The following is a 23,583-nucleotide window of genomic DNA, read 5'->3' as shown; positions in this document are numbered from 1 at the left end:
ACCTCCCCACGTGGAATGATTGAGACTTAAATATCACAGAAAGAATGAGACTTAAATATCCCAAAATCAACCCATGATGTGGAGTAAAAATGAAAACTTGTCAACGTAGAATCTAACAAATATCACATCACCAAGTGGGCTTGAATGAGTTTCTATCTATGCATTTTGTAAGCTATCCCATCCTTACACCCCCACCTGCCCCCAAAAACGCACTCTTCCCCCAGAAAGCATGAGCAGATATTAAGTGTTTATGGAGAAAAATAATTGAGGGAGCGATTAAAAGAAGGGAAGAAAACATTGGTCAGTACCTGAATATGCCGATCTCTCTTCTAAGTATTCTATGGGGTTTATCTCACTTAATTTGAACAAATCAGACCTTGGGCTTCCCAGTCCTACACATTTACGACTTTTTCCATCCCAGTGCCTTCCAATTCTCAGAATCAGCCCTCATGTAGTCTTACTGATTTTAAACAGAGACACTCAATTAGAGGCAAAAATGCAAACCCACAAAACAAGGAAGGCTGTACACCATGAAAGGAGAATTCTTCAACCACTGGCCCAGGAGCGCAGGGCTTTGGCTATCTGCAGAGGGAATTTGTTCCCAAGCCACTGCTTAGCACACATATTCATACCCAAAATTGTATCCTAAGTGGGTAGTGTGGAGAGGAAACAAGCAGATATGAAGGGTGGGCCTTCTAGATAAGGAGAGAGCACACAAACATGCAGAATGATCCCAAAACAAATGCAAAGAAACAGCAAAGTGACTTCAATAGCAGAACAAGGAAAAACTGTGAGCTAATGACATACAAACAGAGGGAGAGGGAGGCAAAGAGAGGGAGGGATGGTGGGAGGGAAAAGGAAGAAAATATGAAAGAACAAAAAATAAGATCTATATGGCAGTCTATGCTATATTTAAAGTGACAGAATCATTTTTCTTCTCTCCAGAGTATAAGCAAAATGATAGTGAACTCTGAATTTGAAATGGATTTTATTTTACTCCTTTCCTTCCGCACAACCCAGCCCCACAATACACACACATAGCAGAAAGTTAAGTGATTTTTCAACCTGAGGGTTTCAAATGCTCAGAACCCTGTAACCATGGGTTCCAGTTCCAGCAGAATAATTAGAGCCCTTCTCCTCCTTTGCCTTTAATGGTTGTTTGTTGGGAGTGCATTCCCTTTACTTTCCTCCTCAAGGTCCGAGTCAGTGAATTTCTAGTCTGTAGCAAGATTCTCTGTTATTTATCAGGGTACATGGGGTAAAAATACGTGTGTTATTATGAGGATAAAAGAGGAAAGATTTAAAGTTCACAATGGGGAAAACATTTTAGCAAATTAATGACTCAGATCTCTTGTTACCCGCATCCGTGAGAAGTGATCATTTGTTAACTTAAGTGAGTGTGAGATGAAATGCCTTGATTCCATGTATCAGTAGAAGAATGTGTTGATTAGAACAGAATCCAAGCTAGAAGATGCCAAAAGCAAGAAATTCAAACATATTCACATTTGCTCCTGACCACTAATGATTTTAATTGAGGTGTCACATCTTTTGTGAAAACAAATGATTAACTGTGACTATAAAATAAAAACAAGGCTGTCATTAGTGGTTCCAGAGGCCATTAGTGGCCAAGATCATTGGTTCTAGCACAAGACAGCCTGGACTCACATCCCTGTTTCATCACTTATTGAGTGTGTGATCTTGGTCAAGTTACTTAACCTCTCTGTGCGTTAATTTCCTCATTTGTAAATTGTGGAAAGAGTAGTACTATGGTCATTGAGTTATTGAAATAATTAAAATAAATGAGGTAATACATGTACAACAATGAGGAACAAAGTCTGGTACATGATATGAACTTAAAACTGATAGCTTTTAAGATTTTAAACCTATCTATAATAATATAGAGCAGTAATGTTCTAGAAACATGGAGGAAGGAGTGCCTCCATCTACCCTCTTGTCTAAGGGTGAGGATCACTACCAAAAATTAAAGTTGTTACAAAGGTTATATGTTTCCTACATGAACAATGTGAAGGTTAAAAAATTAGTAAAAGAACAACTGAAATACAGGCATTGATTAGTTTAGTGTTTTGCTATGAACATTCACCGCACATAGCTGAAAGAAGTTATTTCCTTTCCAACAACACTTGTCTTCCAAATACCACTAGCTAAATGGGAGATGCAAATATAAAGAGAAATATGATCCTCACTGTTTAGAGGGGCACAGCCTAAAAATGAGGCATTACAATATAATGCTCCAAGCACAGTGTCAGAGCACCAGGGTGTGCACAAAGCACTGGAGGAATACAGAAAAGGAATGGTTAGTTCTACCTGGGAAATCTGGAGGAATATGTGTGCTGAGTCTTAAAAGATAGATATGAGTTCTTTAAAGGATAAGAAAATTCTCTAAGGATAAAGTGGGACAATAACTGTGAATGGCCTTATATGATATTCTGAAGAGGATTAACTTTACCCTGTAGACACTGGAGAACACTTCCAGAGTTTACTCAGTGAAGTAGTGGGCCCATGTCTACGTTTCAGAAAGATACCTTTAGTGACAGTGTGGAATATGGGTTTGATGGGGCAGAAAGATCAAAGGAGGGATGACAAGGCAAAGACTACTGAAATAGCCTAAGTATGAAAGGATGAAGCCTGAACTAGGATGGAGTCAACAGGTGGAAAGATGGAGATGGCTGAATAGGACCAGGAAGTGTCAACTACTGAGATGTCTGTTAGGACTTCAGAGTCAAAATGAGCCCAGGGATTCTATTCTTGGACCAACAGCCAGAAGGAATAGAAACAAACATTTCTCTTGTGTTTTGGGTGGGAGTGGTGAAAGATACAGATGTATTTGGACATACTGAGTTTGAAAAGCCTATGAAGTAATCAGATGAAGATACACAAAGATAGGTGGGACCAAGCCCTAGAGTTTACGTAAAAGACAGGAGTCTGCAACATGTCAATAAATGTCACTGGCATCCAGGTTGTCTTTGAAGATAGTTGGGGAGGGCACATAAAGTCAAGGAAAGGTCAAGGATGGAATCCCAGGGAACACAAAGTGGGGCAGCTGATGGAGCTGTGAGAGAGACAGGAATGTGGTTAGAGCACTCGGCCAGGGGACTCTGGTTCTAATTCAGACCTCATGCTAACATTTGACTCTCCTTTTCACCAAGCATATTGATGAGAAGACTGTTTCTCTCTATTGGCTCTCTTGTTAAACAGCTCAGTAAACATCTGTGAAGAATAGGGAACCTGGAAGCTGGTACTGGAAACATCACTGATGGGTAATGGGGACACTACTTCCTGTCTCGCTATCCTTGCCACAGCTTGGACTCTGGGACAAGACCACACATGTTCTTTGTATGACCTGTCACTGTAGAAGGATCCACCTTGTCACCTCCACGGCTTCTCCAGAGATGCCACTCCATTTCTGGCTCCATGCCAGATCATGCTGGCTGCACATGGCTTCTCAGCATCCTACATTGCAAAGTGTTAGCTTCGGTTGGTCCATAAGCTTTTACAACCTCCTAAAATAATCTTGCTTAGTGCAGTCTCATGGCTTGAATATTTTCAAAAGACACAGGACAAGCTTTAGGTTTACCTGTTTTAGAGATACGTGTAATCATTAGAGTCAGATGAACCATGGATTAGGATTTAGTCTCTGTCCCTTGCTGGCCACAGGATTTCAGACACTCTACTCAAGATTTTTGACTGCCATTTCCTCATTTAAAAAATAGGGCCAATCCTTTAAGTTGGGTGCCAAAACTGCTTTCATTCTTCTTTCACAACAAAACTCCAGTTTTGACAAGTATCTGCCCCTTTTCATATAGCCATGAGCCCCACAGGAGCTTATCCTACCCTTAACTCCAGAAGGGAGTAGACCTGATTGATCTAAGAGTAATTCCATTTGCTTTCCCAATGATTGGTTCATAAATGGGCAAAATTCTAAACAATAAAACAGAGAGAAAAATCTGCTGCAGACATTTGGAGAAATATTTCTCACTTCTAAGAGAGAGGCACATGAACAGATGGTCTCACTCTGGACTTTGCTATGTTTGGCTGTGATGTCTGAAACTGCTGCCGCCATCTTGCTTCTAGCCTTAGAGTGAAGCCAGTGGAGGAGATGGCAGAACAGTGAGAAAGGATGAGGACTGCACTTGACATTTTGGATTACTGAATCAACCAACTCTGCAGACTGATCTAATTCTGGACTTCTTGTCATGGTTTCTCATCATTTAAACCAGCTTCCTAACTGGTTCAAATATCCTAACTGACAAAATGCTGGTAACCTTTTCACAGGATTGCAGTGAAAATTAAATGAAATGCCGTGAAGTGCTGGGGTTGTATGAAGTACTCAGGTAGCTATTGCTACTATCATATTGCACTGTTACAACTACTTCAGCTCACCTCAATGTCAGTTATTTGCAGGAAAGTTCAATCTTTTCTGGTTCACCTTGGGAAAATATCATACAAACACTGCTCATTACTTTGTTCTAAGATCTTGCAGCTGAACAATTATATTCACAAATTGAGTACTCTCCACATGTTGTACTGAGCACATGTCCCAGGTTATCTCATTGAATCTTTATAGTAATTCAGAGTAAAGTTCTCACTTTTAATTTACCATTTTGCTGATGATAAAACTGTGGCTAAAAAAAGGAACCCAAACCTACATCTGCCTGCCTTCAGAGACTGTACCTCCAAACTGGATATTATCCTGCTTTACTTTTGAATGTTGAAATGATACATTTCACAGGCACCTATGAAAAAACAGTAGGTGTCTCTTGCAGATCATCCATGTGTAAAAACTTTTGCAAATAGGCACTTCAATCTGTGACGCTCCAGATGAGGCCAGATGATGCACAGAGAGTTGAGGATATTTAGAATTAACTAAAGAGTGAAGAGAGTGGATGCAAGAGGATGAGTAGGGAAGCAAACAATGAGATACACATGACTGAGCTGAGTGAATTCTACAAAATGGTGAGCTCACTCGAAAGAAGCAGAGGCTCCCAGAACATCATGATGAGCAGGGAGCAAGCTCCCTTTGTCAGGCAAAAGACATATTTATTCTGCTTTGTTCTAAATAGTGTTATCGATAGTGAGCAGATTTCATGTTCATTTCTGATCTAAAATATACGTTATATTTGTGTGTGTACAGTCACCAAAAGACAACTGCAAAAAAATATTGCAACATTTCAGCAGAGATTTTCTCTGGGTGGTGAAATTATGAATATTTTTATTGATCTCTTTTGGGTTTCTTTTCATGTTTTCCTAACCAAATTATTTTACATGTATTAGTTATGCAATTAGAAAAATAGTTATATAACTATGTGTGCTTGCGTGTGTGCGTGTGCGTGCGTACACACACACACACACACACATATTATCTATTAACCACACTTCTGCTAGGTCAGTCCAGCTATAGTCATTTCCTCTCTTCTTTGTCCAGGCTCTTCCCTCCTCTCTTTAAGCCACCGGCATCTTTTCACTTTTTTCCTGCTTCTCTTCCCCAAGGCAGTGGGCTCCTATCTTGAGGGGAGGGAGGCCATGTAGAAAGAGCATCCTGCCCCTCACCAGCCATCCTGCTTTAGCACCATAGAGCCAGTGGGGAGATGAAATCGTGAGTGGGGGGCACACTGAGGATGTCCAGCTGAGGGGAGCAACTTGCTCTCAGATAACAGTTCTGCAGTGGCTCCACCATCAGTCTGTGTTGAGCTAGGTGGTGAATATGATAAATACACACTTCCAAGAGGTAATTAGCAGAAGAAGGAAAAACATCTCTGAAAATTCAATAGCACTAGAAAGGGATAAAATCACATTTCAAGACACATATTTTTCTTGATATTAGAAAATACCCAATCAGTTACTTTTGCACTTTCCTTATGTTTTGGAAGATGGAAGGAAAGAAGGAAGGGAGGGAGGGAGAAAAGAAAGGGAGGGAAGAGGAGGGGAAAAGAAAAGAAGGAAAGAACCAGCAACAACAACAAAAAGGCTTCCCTTTCCTGAAGTCAGTGTTAGAGTTTAAAAGAAATTACCTTAACAGATAGCTCCAGAATTCTCTTTAGAAAACTGTTTCTTTATGAAAACAACTTCAGAAGGTAGGATAGGAGAATGTGAGGACAAGGGTTAGCAGGAGACAAGGCAATCAGAAATATGACATGAACAATGTGGACTTTTAAGAAAAAGTACATCTAACTCTCAACTGAGGTCATGTGCTTTACTGAGACGTGAAAATGTAACATTCTTCCCTGATTCCCTCAAACCCTTGGTAACACCTAAAACACACACACACACAGAGAGAGAGAGGGTGGGGCCTGGAGAAATAGGGGTAGTTTTAGGAAAATCAAAACGGCTAAGCCCTTTGTCAGGGTTGACACAGGTAAGTCCCAGGTACCAAGGATGAGATCATTCATACCCTGAAGCAGAGGCAGGAGAGCCAATCTAGAACTGACATCCACAATAATCAACAGGGCTGACGTGAAGCATGGCCATGGGCTAAGGACTGCCCTGAGGCACAATATCTGTGGCATGAAAGAACCAGTCGCATCCTCATGACAACCATCTGACGTAGAAGCTATTCTGACCTCCATGTTCTAGATGGGGGAGGCGAGGCTTGGGAGATTGAGTAACATGCTCCAGACCCCAGGCTCTTCATCACTCAGCTGAACCACCTCTCCTGAAGATGATACATCCCATGAACACACGCAATGCTATTGAACTTTTCCTCATATTTTTGGATGGGGGTAGATTTCAAGGCAATCTTGTTTTGAAGTGGCAAGAGGGGCTCCATCTGACATTTGAGTCAAAGTGATATAACATAGTAGTGATTTGTACTCAGGCACCCCCCTTTGCTTCCTAACTTCAAATGTGACCTTGGAAAAGCTATTTTTCTTCTCTGATCCACAGTTTCCTCAATAATAAAGTGGTAGGCTGTTAAGAAGACCTACCTCATAGGATCTTGTAAGTCCTAAATTCACCAATGAACCCGAAGAGTGCAGCACAGGGCTCAGCACATAAGTGCTCAATCAATAGAGCCTTTTATTTGCTCTCTGCAGTCAAAATATATACCGATGCTGAGGGCACGAGCAAACAGCTGGCCACTAGCAAACCTGCTCAACCTCTGACTGTCAGGTGCACCATCTGTAAATGCAAAACATCTGCTTTACTTCATATAAGGCAGTAGGGTTTCTGTCAAATAAAATAAATATAGGCCTAAAGAAAAGTTAAGGGAAATAAGCATTCAAAAGGCCACTTTAATGCACTATTGTGTGAACGGAGCATTAAAACAAAAAATAAAATGTTCCTGCCACTGTCTGAATATATTGGGACGAGTTACAAGTTGGAATTTACACAATACCATTTTTCCAAGGATTAAAGTTTCTTATTCCAAGTTCAACACATATGCTGATGCTCTGCTTTCTTTCTCCCACCAGGATTTTTATAGGGGAGCCTGAAATAAGATTAAGCAAACATAACAAACCCATATCACATTTTCAGTTGAAAAAAAAAAAATGAAAGCCTGAATCAGTCAATCCACCTCTCTACTTCCAGCTGAGCCATAAATGTCAGTTGTTCTACTTCAATAGAAACAGAGGGCCTGTCTCATATCTCTATGGGGAGCCAAGTGAGATGAGAAACGGACCCAGAAAAAAAGAGCCAATTGTTTAAAAAAACTGCAATGCTGGATGTACTTGGAGTTCTCAAAAAGCAGTAATTGCTGAACATCACATTTTTAGCTATCAAAGGGCCACTGTTAAAGAGTTAAACCGCATCCCACAAGAGGGCTTTGACGACATGTGATGTGAATAGAAATGTCTCCCACATTTTCTTTTTTAAAATATTCTACAAGAAATAAAGAAAGCTGGTAAAGAGACTCAACAAATGGAAGGGAAAAGGTTAACTGCCCCCTACGTTGAAATGTAGCCTGCATAAATGGTGAATTGTGGGGCCACATGTGTTCCTGTTGATAGGTGTGGAAACATTGAGAATAAGAGGTCTAAAATTGAATCCATGAACTTGTTTTCACAAAGTAATTCCTTTAAAAAAAATTGTACATTTAATGTATCTTAGATGGAGAAGAACTTTTGTTTTAGAAAGGAGAAGAAAAAAGAAATTCCATGGTTTTCAGAATTTTAAATGGCTTAAATGAATTTTTATCCTCTGAAAACAAAATCAGGGTGCCTGTGAGAGAGCACAGAAAGATCTCACTATTGCACCATCCAGCTCATACTTCAGCAAGTTTTGCAAAGCAGGTACAAGATAACTTGTAACAGCAGTGCCCTATCAACTTCTCTATCAGTTTACTTCACCCTGTGCCTTAAAATTGGACAGTCTCAGGTGTCATTTCACAAAAAGAGTTTTCCCACAAATCAAAGAAAGCAAAGCTGTGAATATTGCTAGTGAACAGAGATAGTAGTATTGCCAAAACTCTCTCTCCACCCTCCCCCTACCACACATACTCTCTCACTTCCATTAGGAAGACCCGTGCTCTGTCTGTGACCATCCCTGAGGCATGGTGTTACACTGAGAAGGTCACTCTCAGGGCAGAAGACACAGTTCTCAGAATACTCAGTAATTCCCCTGCTGGGTGGGGCAAAATCCCTGGAATGAGAAATCTAAAGGAACAAAAATCATCTTGAAAGTGCTTTTGAAACAGTGAATTTTGTGTATGTCGAACAGAGGATCATTTGATTTCATTTTTATTTTTAAATGCTTGTGGGCAGAATGGTCTGATGTGCATTTAAAATGCTTGTGCACAGAATGGTCTGTGGGTGTTTCCAGCAAGTTTAGCCAGTAAGAAATCTGCACCAGGAACTCTCCCCTTCAGAAACAACACATCCCTCCATCTCCACCTCCTTTTGCACGTGCAGAGGTCAATAAGTTAGTAGTAGATGTTCCTTTACCAGATGCAGAGGGGATCCTGGAGGTATTAAAAGATTCGCCTGCTCAAAGATCATTCTCCATTTAGCTTTTCAATTAAAGTCAGTTGTTTAAAGAATAGATGTAGAATGGGCATTAAGATGGCCCCTGATTTACAATGCTTCAACTTAACAATTTTTTGACTTTATGTCAATGCAAAAGAAATACGCATTTATAGAAATCGTTGAGTGTTGAATTTTCCTTTTTTTCTGGCTAGCTACATGCAGTGCAATGCTCTCTCATGATGCTGGGCGGTGGCAGCGAGCCACAGCTCCCAGTCACGAGAGTAAACACCGACACTCTGCAGTGTACTGGGTTGCTCGATGATTATTGTCCAATTGTAAATTTGTGTTCTGAGTGCATTTAAAGTGGACTAGGCTAAGCTTTGATGTTTGATGGATCATGTGTATTAAATGCATTTTCAGCCTTCAGTGGATCAACCTTTTAATACCTCCAGGATCTCCTCTGTGTCTGGTAAAGGAACATCTACTACTAACTTATCAGGATGCAGTTCCACTGTAAGTCAAGGAGCATCTGTCTGGGTGGAAGACTGGAGTGAGGGTGGGGTGAAGGCAGAAAGGGATCAACGAGAAAAGAGCTGAGAGCAGAAATCTGCTAGGGCTTCACAATGGGGCTGTGTGAGACCCTGCGAAGTGGGATGAGCAGACACAATCAGGAGTTGCAAAGATTAAAGGGGCTAAAGATGCCCATTTCCTACTTTTCAATTATTTTTCCCAAGAAAGGCCAGCTGAGTCCAGAAAATGAGAATGAACTAGGAAAGTCCACATTCCTGCAACTTTTCTCACATTACAATGAAACAAAACAGATTTAGGGAAGATACCATCACAGTCACCTCTCATAATAAAGCGGATTAACCTTAGAGTCACAGATGTGCAACAGCATATTCAAGGACTGTAAGAGTTAGAGGAGATGGAGATATTTAGCGATCTAGTACAAGAGTTCTTAACATTTGGGGAGCCATAGACCACTTTAGAATATGTGATAAAAGCAATAAGCCTTCTTTTGAGAAAAAAATGCTTATATCCACAAAGACATAACATATTATAAACTATTCCAGAGGGCTGGCAAGATCTCTGAAGCCCTCTGGGTCATGAATAAAAGACATCTAACCCAGCTACTTTCCATCCATTCCCATCCCATAATGATGTGAGGAAGCAGAGGCCCTGATGGGTAAAATAATACATCATAGTTTCAAATGGAGTTGCAGCAGGGCAGCAGAGTTAGCTCCATTGCCCAATTCTTAAAGCAGAATCCTTTCCACTACTTTGTTAATCATAAAGGAAATATCCACTTTGTTTATATCTCATGTCCAACATGCATAAAAATTAATATCTCTGCTGCCACTCAAGTCTCAAGGAGCCACAAGTCAAAATGTCAGAAACCTAGACAACTAAACAAGAACATCCTTGTTTTTACAAACACAGTGATTTTTTTTTATTCTGAATAAAACACATTCTTATGACAGCTACCTAGATACTCTTAAAGTGAGCATCCCATTGATCCCCGTCAGTTTGTTCCCAGACGTGACTGTGACCAAGCCTGGACCCCAGCATTTGCCATATGCACAGGTGTACTCGTCTACTGCTGGCTGGACATCTTTTTGAAGCAGTTCCATCTTATTCTCATTATTGTTCAGCAGAGAATTCTGTCCCCTTTTCCCTTTCTCTATTCAGAATGTGGGCTGCTGTTCTTTCCAAATCATGGCAAACTTTCCAAGTTGTCATGGGGCCAAACCCTCTCGCTCACCACCTCACATCACTGATTAATGGGTCCTCTTGAAATCTGGGCCTGAAGTGTAAGCTATTGTGTTGCAAAGGGCCCCTTTAGGCAATGAATCAGGGATTTGGGTGGGCTCTTGTAGAATTTCAGAGCATGTAATATATCTTTATCACTTGGCTAGGGATGCTAATCAAAAATTACTGCATACCAATATTTTTTTGGATCCCTTTCTCCCTTTACAAGAGCAAAGACTTGTCCTTAGAGAGGCAAAGATTCTAGGAAAAAGTAGAACACCAGTTATGTAATTTTTTTCAAAAACTAAGTATGTAGAATGCTAATCTTTCCAAGAGTGGTCATTATCCAGGGTGCTATGGTCATTGCCTAATACAAGAGGCTGCATGGAACAAAATGCAAGTCCTTGGGGCACCAGCTGGGCCTGCCCCAGGGAGGACAGGTTCTAGTGCCAGGTCAGACTAGTCTAGTCCACCAAGGGTGACCATCCTAAGCTTTTGCTATGTCTTCCGTGCTTACCCCCATCTCATCCGCCTTCCAACCCACATGCTTTTCACAGCTGGGAATGCTGCACACAGCAGAGTCACCCTTTGGGGACTCCTTGGAAACCATGTGTTAAGCTCCAGAGTCTGATTTGGCTCCCAATGGCCAATTGAATCCAGGAAGCTGCAGGAAATGTGTCCATCCCTTCCACTCCAAGACAGCGTTCAACTCAGAACACTTCGAGGTCACACCTTTTTCTTGCTTAGGGAAAACTGGCAGACATCCTGCTGCTGGGTAATCACTGGGCTATGGGCAGAGCTGTCCATGACAGGACCTCACTCAGCAGTGAAGGAGAGAGATCTGGTGTCAGTCTTCTGAATGAGCACCTGGTAGTATCCATTCAAATGGCCCCTGGATGTGCTGACCCTGGCTCAGCTTTCTAGAGCTCCTTCTAAGCTGGCTACAGCCTCTCCAAGGAATGTTTTAAGGCCTAAATCTCAACCTGCCAATAGCTTGACCTCCTTTTAGATCAAGCCTGCCCCTCTCTCCTTCCCTACCCTGGCTGTGTGACTGCCTCCATCCATCTCACTAGGTTCAGAGTCCTGGATCATAAACTTCTGCCCTTTCTCTAATTTATTGATGGAGTAAAAATTGTATCACCTACTTCCCTTAGGATCTTCCCTTTTCAAGAATCTATTTTTGGCAATTCCACAGGGTATATAACTCCCCAAAGTGAAAGCAGAGTCTCAGATACTTCTATACTCATGTTCATAGCAGCATTCTTCACAATAGCCAAAAAGTGGAAGCAACCTAAGTGTCCTTTGATGGGTGAATGGATAAACAAAATGTGTTATATACATATGAGAGAACATCGTTCAGACTAAAATGAAATGAAAGTCCTATACATGCTACAACATGACTAAACCTTGCAGACATTATAAGTAAAATAAGCAAATCACAAAAGGACAAATATTGTGTGATTCCCCTCATATAACGTACCTAAAAAACAGAAACAGAACGCAAAATGGTGATTGCCAGGGACTCAGGGGAGGGAAATGGGAAGTTACTATTTAATGGGTATAGACTTCCAGTTTGTGAAGATGAAAAAGCTCTGGAGATGGATATTGGTGATGGCGTCACAAAAATGTGCATGTACTTGGCCAGGTGTGGTGGCTCACATCTGTAATCTCAGCACTTTGGGAGGCCGAGGTGGGTGGATCACAAGGTCAGGAGATCAAGACCATCCTGGCTAACACAGTGAAACCCCGATTCTACTAAAAATACAAAAAGTTAGTTGGGCATGGCGGCACATGCCTGTGATCCCAGCTACTCGGGAGGCTTAGGCAGGAGAATCGCTTGAACCTAGGAGGCAGAGGTTGCAGTGAGCCAAGATCACGCCACTGCACTCCAGCCTGGATGACAGAGCGAGACTCTGTATCAAAAAAAAAAAGTGTATGTACTTAATGTCACTGAAAACTATACTTAAAAATTATTAAAATGGTAATTTTCATATCATTTATATTTTAACACAATTTTTTTCTGAAATGTTTAAGTCTACCTCAGGGAGCAAAAACAAGACTAACAAAACATAAACCGAAGGAAACGTGATGAATGCATTACTATTAAAACTGAAGATATGAGTTACTGCTCACATATGCCCTGCATTTATTCACTCCCCTGTTGTGCTTAAACAGCTTCCTTCAAATTTCTGGTGGCTCCTGGAGGCCTGTGAGGCAGTGACATGACTCTGAGAGACAGAACATCCCTGCAGGCCCAGGAAGATGTGATCTTTCCCACGTGTTTCTGCTGAGATGATAAGTATTCACAGTATGACATTCTGAGAAAAAAATTACATAAAAGCAATTTTCCTCAGTACTATTTCTGGACCTTGTATGAGTCACTCATTGCCTTCTGAAGTGCTTGCATTGCTAATGAGGGCTTTCCATGCACAATACAGCAAGAATCCTTCAAAATTCTATTGGGATGGAGAACAAAGAAATTGCTGTTTCATTCTTAAGTTCATCCTGAAGGGTTAGAGACAAACTAAGTGGAAGAACCAACCACTTATGCTGTGCTAGGTGCTTTATCTACAAAGCCAGCCACCTGGGAAGTACAAGCTCAATGCATCTAGAATCCCCCATGCCTGTCTCAGTAGTGTTTAATTCTTCCAAGAGCTTATTGTACCAGCTGGAAGAAATACAGTGACACACTTCTTAGAGATAAGTCTATCTCTTGTTATGTGCAGAGCTGGAATCTTGTGTTATGTGTGGGTAATTACATTTATAATAACCACTCTTAGAATGGCTATAAGTTCAAAGGGACCTCACGGTTGAAAGCCTCCTAAAAGATGAATTTAAAAGTTGCTCCAAATAGACTAGGACTCTAGTTCAAATGCTTCTTATAGCTAATTGTTCACAGGACAGCCTATTATCAAAGGATTTGAACAAATTAGCATCTGTCTTCCTTTCCACCTACCTCCCACGTGAAGTTAAATGAGCACACATATGAAAACTGTAAATCCTTATCCAAACAGGAAGAATTCCTATTAGCCCCCTTTGTAAAAAGGAGGAAACAAAGACAAACAGAGATTTAAAAGTTTGCCTAGATGGCCCAAGAAGTCATTAAAGAGTGTGACTGAAGGCTGCTTTTAGTGGCTTCAAGACTTGTACTTTTCTTCCTATGCTTCATTTCCATTCCAAACCCTCCATACTCGAGCATCCACTTGTTGAAAGTTACTTAGATCTCTTGGTCTATTCAGAGAAGGGACAGAGGACCAAGTCAACAACCAACCGAAGAAGAGGAAAACTCCTCTTCTTCCCCTTGTAAGCAACCTGTGCAGGTGGAAGAGCTCCTTATTTTCAAAGAGGCAAATGATCCATTTCTGAAGGGGATCTCCAAATTCTGGTCAATTCCCTTGACAATGGGCTGCTCTCTCCTCATGTCCAGGTGGCTGTTACCTCATTTACTGTTTTCTCATTCTTTCCTCTGGATAGTATTGTCACTGAACAAACATTTCTCCAGGAGTCGTTTCTTCTCCGGACACCAAAGCTACTTTCCCTCCTGCTTCCCCATTTCTGTTGAATTCCTAGACTATCAGACCAGGCGCCAATCCTAGAGATTCAGCCCAGAGAAGTTCAAAGACTTGCCTAAGAAGGTTACACACATAATTTGTGGCCCGGAGAGTGGCAAATCTTTTTTATCTCATCACTCAAATCCTTATCTCTAGCTCAGTGCCTGGCATGTAGTAATCACTCAGTCAATATTGGATATAATAGGAATGCTTTTCACATCTTACATGGAACCAATCATTCTATTTCTTGGTAGGAGGTGGAATAGGAAATAGAAATGCAAACCACCTTTAATAGTATTTGTGTGGCAGCCAATGAGAGGAACAGTACTCATGGCTTAGAGCGTGCACTTGCTCGGTTTAGTATTGACAGTTGGCCCTCCCACCACCAACATGTGGTCAATGTGTTGTATAGTTTGTGGATGACCACTATGTCTAGCCACAGGTCAAGTAGCAAATTTGTGTGTGCATGTGTATGTATGTGTGTTCATGCGTGTGAGGTAGGGAAAGAGAGATGAGGACACAGAAAAAAACATAAGGACTAACTCTTAGATAGGGACAATAGGTTGTCAGAACGAACCAGGAAGTGTGTGTCAATGCCTGAAGTTCCTGTGTTTCCAAGTTCCTCTGTGCCAGTCACTGTTGGCAGAAATCATCATGTCACATTTACAGGTAAAATTGAAACTGAGGAAGAGCAAATTCTTAGTCACTGCCTTCAAATGTCCAAGTCCTGTGAATATTCCCTCCCTCTAGGCTGGGAACGACTGTCTGCACTCAAGGCTGCCTGCACCCACCTGAGGGCAGGCGGCATAGAAAACCTGCTTCCCTTTTGCTGAGAACAACCCTGAAACCCATTAACAATTGTCCAGGGTTGGACTCTGTTTGGGTCCACGGACTGATCCCTGGCCCAGGGCTACTCAGCTCAGCACTGGGCCCTTCAGTGTGTCTGAACCAGGCAGGCTGAGAGAGAAGGCCTTGCTTGCTTGCTGAAGTTTTGAATGCAGCTGATAAAGCTATTGAGCATTTTCAGAAGCCATGCAACGTTTTCATGAAGAACGACATTAAGACTTTCAGTCTAATTGTGCTAAACTGTGCTTCAAAATCCTTTTCAAACTTATGTGCATTAAAAAGGACTAAACTATTGCCTTCTGTCTTTCTTTGCCAAAAAAAATCAGAGAGAGGGGCCTGTGTTGGTACAACCCTAGTCTCTGACAGAAGGATGACAGCATCTTGTAGGCTTATCTCTCTTAGCTCCTTTGTAAGGACAGATTCAGTGCAGGCAAAGGCAAGACAGGCCTTTTGTGATCAATTCACCTTTTCTTATTCCCATATACTGGTCTTTTATCTGAGGTCAGGGAGCCTGAAATCCTCAGAGGTAACAAAATTAAAGGCATATTAAAGGTTGTTCAGCTCCACAAAAGAAAATTATAAGTCGTCGTTAAGTTCTCACAAGGAATCTTATCCAAAGGGTCTGTTATATTTTCAAGTATAGAACCTGACACATAGATGTTCAAAACTATTTCTTTCATTGAAAGCTTCACAAAAGCAATATATCAATGAAAACCAAAAGATATCTGAAGAAAGGTTTTTTTCTATGCAGACACAAGAACAGAGAAATGGACAAGAGACAAAGCTTTTAAGTGGGCTCCACTGGGCACTCAGCAGAACCTAAAGTGGCCCCATTGGTGTGTTGACATTCAGTGACTTTTCACACCTTTCTTTGCTTCAAAAATCTGACAAGCTTATCTCATTGAAACTACTACAATTTTCAAAGCCAACAATACTCTCAGAACAGTTGGCTAAAGAGGAATAAAATGTTTCAAAACCACAATGAATTCGAGAAAAAAAGAAGTCACAATGTAAAAGATGTTTGAACGTGAATTCATGTTCCTTTGAGGACTTCATTATCATTAGTTTATTCCTAAATCAGACTGCTACGGAAATAAGGGTAGCCCAAGAGAAAAGATGAGAACACTAAGGCCAAGCTCCTTCGGGCCAGGCATAAGGCTTTTCTACCCAAATGTCAGATCCTCATGGCTGGAAGGAGCCCTGCAGGAGCTTTCCTTTCCAAATTCCATGTCGCATCTTGAGATGCTCTAAGACAAGGGTCAGCAAACGACAGCCTGCAGGCCAAACCAGTCTGCTACCTATTTTAGTATGAATTGTAAGCTAAGAATGGTTTTCACATCTTTAAGTGGCTGAAAAATCAAAAGAAGGACATTTTGTCACGCTGAAAAATTATGTGAAATTCAAAGATTTCAGTGTCTATAAATAAAATGTTATTGGAACACAGCCCCCCTCATTCATGTATTGTGTTTTCTATGGCTACTTGTGTGCTACATTGAAAGAATTGAATATAGAGCTTACGGCTCACAAACCCTAAGAGCTGGCTCTTTACAAAAAGTTGTCCACTTCTCTGCAGCATCACAGGAGAGGGACAGATAAGAAAAGGGAGCCTTCTGATGCCTTTCCAGGGACCACAAGGGGAGAGGTTTGTTTTCCCCATTAAAGATTCCTTCACCAAGGCAGAGAACCCAGAGGCCATGTTCCTATTGGATGCTGAGACCTGAGATAAGCTACTCTGTCATGAAATTCTGACCCTCTGACAATTTCCAAGGTTGTGCAGCCATTAAAGTAAATGATCTGTGCATTTTCAATTCCTGCACTCAAGCTGCTTTGGCCAACCTATTATCTCATGGTAAATAACACACTGTAATCACACAAACGTGTGATTATATCCACTAAACACTGAGGAGGAAGAAACAGGAAAATGGTCCCCCAGTTTGTGGCACTGGGCTGAGTAATGTGTTAGACATTCCACATGCCTGCCAGGGCAGAGACCTCTGGACTAGGCTTGTTGATAAAAAGACTCTCCGTAGATGAACATTACTTGGATTAAAGGTTTTAATGCTGCTGTTATGGTCATGTTCAGATCAAGTGTCAAGCAAGTCTGGATCTTGGGGTAGCTGGCATGTATCTACTGTCACATGGGGTTTTGTATCCAAGCATTCAGTGCTTCTTAGAGCTCTGAGAATGTAGCGAGAGAGAGGGAAGACAATGTGGGATTGTTAGCCGACAACAAGTTCGATTTATCCCTTTGTTAAAATGAATCTGAGAAGTGGCTGCAATCTATGGGTGCTGTGAAGTCAGCACAATTGGCTTTGTTTATATCTCCGTTTGTTGTGGCGGCTGCATGGGCACAGATTTGCGGAAAGGAGAGGTTTCCATATTAAAGTAATCCTTCTGAGTGTTTGGTGCTTTGTTCTCCTGTTACATAAGTCCTTGCCTATCGTGCTCCTGGACTTTGCAGCTCAGCCTAGAGTGATTTGGGAATGGGCAAAGATCACAAGCCCATGGCATTACAAAGTCCACTAGCAAAGTTGTTCTCAACTTTTTTTCATCCCCAACTCACCTAAGGGATGTGACATCTGTTAATCAAAAACATTGCTCACCAGGGCCATGATTTTTAACAAAGGAGTTAGTCGGGGCTGAAGCAAAATATGTTTTTAATGTTTAATATATAATTTTAATATATTTTTAATTTTTACCAATTAAAAATATATATAAACTCTGCAGGAATGTATGGTTCACAAAGGTTCTGCTGTCCTCCCACACCACAGCTGACAATTGCTGCAATGAAGGGCCTCTGTGGTGCAGGCTGGGGCACTTGAGTCTCATTTCTTTCTTTGGCCTTGCTCTAGCCCAAAGGTGTATTCAAGTAGGAGAATGCCAGAATCTGGCAATGACTGAGTGGTCCCAGGCCACCAGATCTTGATTCCACACAAGGTTTCCCTGATGTTCTCACTTCCAGGACTTTGGCAGGAATCATTAGGCCTAACCAAGGGATACTCCTTGACTTATCTACTCAGTAAATTATCTGTTTAAAGCCTTTTATCTGTATTGAGATAATCTACATCCAACCACTACCATCTGGGCTTGGAGGAGAGTTAGAGGATGTAGGTTGTGGGGAGTGTCTCCCGGGATGTTCAGGTTCCCTAGGGAAGGATGCGAGGGGTCCTTGATGGTAGAGGAGGAGTAGGATAAATGAGGGGAGTGGGTGGGCAGGGATGAGAAGAACCCAATTCCTTTCAACCTCTTCATCCAATTTCCAGAATCTCTATCCAAAGAAGCCCCAGAATCCAGGTGGAGATCCCTGAGGCTAGGAACTTACGTGTTTGACTTTGTATATGTTTGTGTCAGGTACAGTTAGAGCAATAAGCCCTTGAAAACACAACTAATTTAGAAGGCTTCTGCTTAGGTTTCACTTCAGAAAAGACCAGGAAGAAGTAGACAGACAAGTAGGATGTTTGTAATGATGCAGTCATTTAAAATTTTTGTGTTTGAGAAGACACGATGCACACATTTCCTGTCAAAATCTTGAACAGTGTTGTTGGTTGGCCATCAGAGCTCACCATGATCACAGCTGCTGGAGTCATCGTGAGAATAACATTTGTTCCTTGGTGTACCTACATATGTGGACATCAGTGAGCTAAACTTGCTGTCCAACTCAGCAATGCCACAGAAACAAAGTAAAACAGGACTTACTTTCTTTATGAAAATGCTTTCTTTTATAAAACTTTTACCTTCAGCAAAAACTGTGTCTTTCAGGATGGCACTGTAGGATAATATTAGTTTACCAACAAACTTTTGGCCGAGATGGATGATTTTCACTTGACTGGATCAAGTTAGGAAAGGAAAGAAGAAAGGAGAGGAAAAAGGAAAGGAAAGGAAAGAGGGAAAGAAAAGGGAAAGGGAAAGGGGGAACGGAGAAGGGGGAAGGGGGAAGGAGGAAGGGAAGGAGAAGGAGGAAGGGAAGGGAAGGGAAAGGAAGGGAAGGGAAGGACACTTGAGTGAAAACACTCATTTGTGCTTAGTTGATTTGAAATCAACTTTATATTAAAGGAAGGAAAAAGAAACTAATCAAGTACTACAAATCTGAAAGGAGAGAATTTTTGTCAATTAAAAAAATATGTGTATATACATATGTACAAAAATATATGTGTATGTACATATTTACATATGCAGACACAGATACACACATACACACAATGTTTCAGACTCACCAAAAGCAAAGGAAGTAATATATTTATGCAACTAGCCTTTTTCATCTTTCAAAACTAAAAAAATTTACATTATTACAGAAATCATCCTTAAACCTATTAACTTCAATGAGGTTTAGAAACTTTCCTATTATAAAATAGACATTATGTCTGTAATTAATATATTTCAGAACCAAAAATTGAGACACAATGTCTGGCACATGGACTTTTCAGGGAGAGGGAGGACATTTCCAGGAAATCCCGGACACATGGTTGTTGTAATGATGCCACATGTAGAATATTATCAATTGTTAAAGCTCTTGAATTATAAGAATGATGCTCCATATATTCCTTACATCCCTTCTCCCCCAGGGTCAAAAAGATTACTGGCCATGCAGCAGTGCTTACTATGTTTGGATGATGCTTTATGGTTTATAAAAATATTTTTCAGTTTTTATTTTATTTATCAAACCATCTGAAATGAAAGCAAAGGAACTATAAAGACTCTACCGATTTTTAAAATTCTCCATTTTGCTGTTATAGATAGAAAGGCCACATACCAAAGGTCATCCAAATAGTAATTGGCAGAGCTCAGCCATAAGCACATAGGTTGACTAATGAACTGACTGATTCAAGGGATTGCTGTTAATTATCTATGCAATTGGCAAGCATAGAACCGAATCCTTGGCTGTTGTGGCTAGATGTACATCCCATGTACCTCTACTCTGGGTACACATTGGGACAACCTCTCTGTAAAGAAACTTGGCAATACATATCTTTAAAATATTCTATTTTTCCCCATAATCCCAACTCTGGGTATTTATCCTTTAAGCAATACAAATATCCAACAATAGTAGACTAAATTATTTTGCATCTATACAGTAGAATACTCTGTAGCCATTTAAAATTTATCTTCAAGTGATATTTAAAGAAAGAGGAATTTTTTTTTTTTTTTGACAGTCTTGCTCTGTCACCCAGGCTGGAGTGCAACAGCATGATCTCGGCTCACTGCAACCTCTGTCTCCCGGGTTCAAACGATTCTCTTGACTCAGCCTCTTGAGTAGCTGGCATTACAGGCGTGCACTAGCACACCTGGCTAATTTTTGTATTTTTAGTAGAGATGGGGTTTCACCATGTTGGCCAGGATGGTTTCAAACTCCTGATGTCAGGTGATCCGCCCACCTCAGCCTCCCAAAGTGCTGGGATTACAGGCGTGAGCCACCACGCCCAGTGAGGAAATATTCTTGATAACAAATATTAAGTGACAAAAATAGGATACAAACCTTGATTGTAAAATACATTTTTAAAAAGAAAAATTAGAAATAAGAAAATTCAACAAAATATTAGTGGTAGTTCTGAGTGTTAAGTTATGGGTGACTTTCATTTCCACTTATGCTTTTCTTCATCTTCACATTTTTGCATGATCAGAAAATCATCCTTTTTTCCCACTGAGGAAATAAGAAGGGTGGCTGGGTCTGGCCACTTTAAGATCTTAAGCACGGCCGGGCACGGTGGCTCATGCCTGTAATCCCAGCACTTTGGGAAGTGGGCGGATCACGAGGTCAGGAGATTGAGACCATCCTGGCTAACACGGTGAAACCCTGTCTCTACTAAAAATACAAAAAATTGGCCAGGCATGGTGGTGGGCGCCTGTAGTGCCAGTTACTTGGGAGGCTGAGGCAGGAGAAAGGCGTGAACCCGCGAGACGGAGCTGGCAGTGAGCCGAGATCGCACCACTGCACTCCAGCCTGGGCGACAGAGCGAGATTCTATCTCAAAAGAAAAAAAAAAAGACCTTAAGCTCCAACCATTTTCAGGAAATCTTGGCAATTAGAATGTATGTACTGGAATGAAAAATGGCAGAGATGAGCTTAGGATGAAAGGAAATGCTGAGAGGTGTCCCCAAGGGCCAGTAATAGGGACTTGGGGCCACAGTGCCTTGAGAGCAGTGGGTAACCCAGGAGTGTTCACAGCGTGAGGCACTGCAGGGTGGAAGAGAGTGGTCTGAGAAAGGAATTGATGCCTGGGTTGGCTGCAGGCTGGTGGAGTAGGAGGGCTATGGAAATGCCACTGAAGGCAGTCAGTGGGAATGGGTCTTAAGAAGAGGAAGCCGTATTAGCTCACAGTTTCCCATGTTGAGACGAGCAGCTCCATGAATGTTATCAAGTCAGCTTTTCAGAAAAACGTGATGGAACTGTATACTGGAGAAATGGAGGGAGGCTCCCTGAGCAGTTTCACCTCCTCAGCTTTTCAAACCCCAACAAATGCCCTACTCCACAGCCTCTGTATTCTAAATCCTAGCCTTTTCCCAAGAGGTGCTGTCGTGTGACAGTTCCCCCACCCAGTTACTAAAGGGTGTATATCTGCTGCCTGAACCCTGAAGGCCAGGCTGTGAGCCAAGACCATGGTGCCCAGCCGAGGAGCAGGTGTTCCTGAGAACCCAAATGTCCTGCATAGTATCTGAGAACCTACCAAGGCAAACAGTCCCATTAAGCACACACACAGTAGGCAAAGAGTCAGAACATTAGCTTCAAAGCAGCTTAGGAATGGGAGGCGGCATGGATATGTATAGCTGCTCTGCTGCCATCTGGGAGCACCTCGTATGTAAGTTCTAATAATCTCACCTACTTGCCAAGCTGGACTTGTCTGAGTCATTCTTTGGTTTCTTGGCACCCCTCGTGGTTGGGGGAAAGGTTTCTTAATATAATTCCAAGTTTTTCTCATTACAGATGCTTTCTACCCATTAAGGCTCTGTTAATTTCCTTGTGGAGGGGGAGCATACTGGACACACCCCTGAGTGCCTGGAAAGATGCCCCATGGCTTCTATGTCTCTGGGCCACACATTCTGCACAACAGAGACCCAGGAGAAGGAAATGCACCAAATGCCCTTGTATCTCAGGCATGCCTCTCCCTACCCCCTTCTCTACCCACTGAGCTGCTGCATACTTTTGGCTCACTTCACCCTGCCCTCTCCCACACTCCTTGCCCCTGATTCTCTGTCCTTACTGTTGGCCTCAAGTGTGTGTGTTGGGGGAGGTTTCCTCGGCTCTGTGGGTCACAGGTTTCTTATTCATGAGCTCTACCATCCCACAGGGATTTCCCCTCTCCCGCTAGGGAGCTTCACCTGCTGGGTCTAAAAGAGGAGATGGGTACGAAAAGGGAAATATTCTGCCATCTGCTGTACAATTTACTCTTCTTGGAAACTTTTGCATGTCACTGAATGCCAGAAATAAGATGTGGTAGGGAAAGTTGGGCCAGGCCTCCTCAGGCTCACTGCATGGAGGGAAGATTATCAGTCACAAGTCAGTGGACACCAGTGAGGGCGGCCCCCTCTGTCTTTAAATGCCAAAGCTGGGAGGGATGGAGCAGCCTTGCTTCAAATTCCTACTGAGAGGATTATTTTGGACAAGTTAACGCATCTAGCCCTTGGTTTCCTCACCTGTTAAGTGGAAAAATACAAATTCTTTATATGAATGATGTAAGGAAGAATATGAGGCAAAGTACATAAAGTATTTTTAAACACAGTTTCTAGAACACAGATCTCATACAATCAGTGGAGGCAAATAGAAAGGTAGAAACAAAACCAGGACAGAAGCCCTATGCTCTTACACAAACACTGTTTCTCTCCCTACACTATTCCTCCCTTTGCTACTGATATTTTTAGGGATATTAGAGTTTATAAATACGAGGGTAAATGATAACATATTTTCAACATGTTTATTTATGGTATATGTTTAATATTCATATTAGAAAAAACATGTATAGAAAGATCAACTTGGGGAAGGTGTCCTGGTGACCTATTTAAAGATTAAAAGTGATGGAGAATAAAACAGAATACAAAAGCCAGTTTGAGAAACCTCCCAAATAAGTAGAATTAACAATATGCAGAGGAGAAAATAGCAGTATTCTGATACCAAAACTCAACATAGATATTACAAGAAAACTACAGACCAATATCCCTCGGGAATGTAACAAAATATGAATCCTTAACAAAACATGAATGAATTGAACTAGCAATATATGAATAGAATAATATGTTATCACCATGTGGGATTTATCCCAGAAATGAAAAATTGGCTCAACATTCAAAAATCACCATATCACAGGCTAAAAAAAACCATATAATCATCTCAACAGATGCAGAAATAGAATTGATAAATTTTAGCACCCATTTATGAGACACACTCTCAGAAAACTTAGAAAAGAACTTCCTCACATTGATAAGGGTTATCTATGGAAAGCCTACAGCTAATACCATACTTCATGTTGTGAGAATGAATACTTCTCCCCTAAAGTTGGGAGCAAGCAAGAATATCCACTCCCACCACTC

The sequence above is a fragment of the Pongo pygmaeus genome, chromosome 4, assembly GCF_028885625.2.
Source record: "Pongo pygmaeus isolate AG05252 chromosome 4, NHGRI_mPonPyg2-v2.0_pri, whole genome shotgun sequence".
Classification (NCBI taxonomy): Eukaryota; Metazoa; Chordata; class Mammalia; order Primates; family Hominidae; genus Pongo; species Pongo pygmaeus.
Note: the sequence above shows the minus strand (reverse complement) of the source record.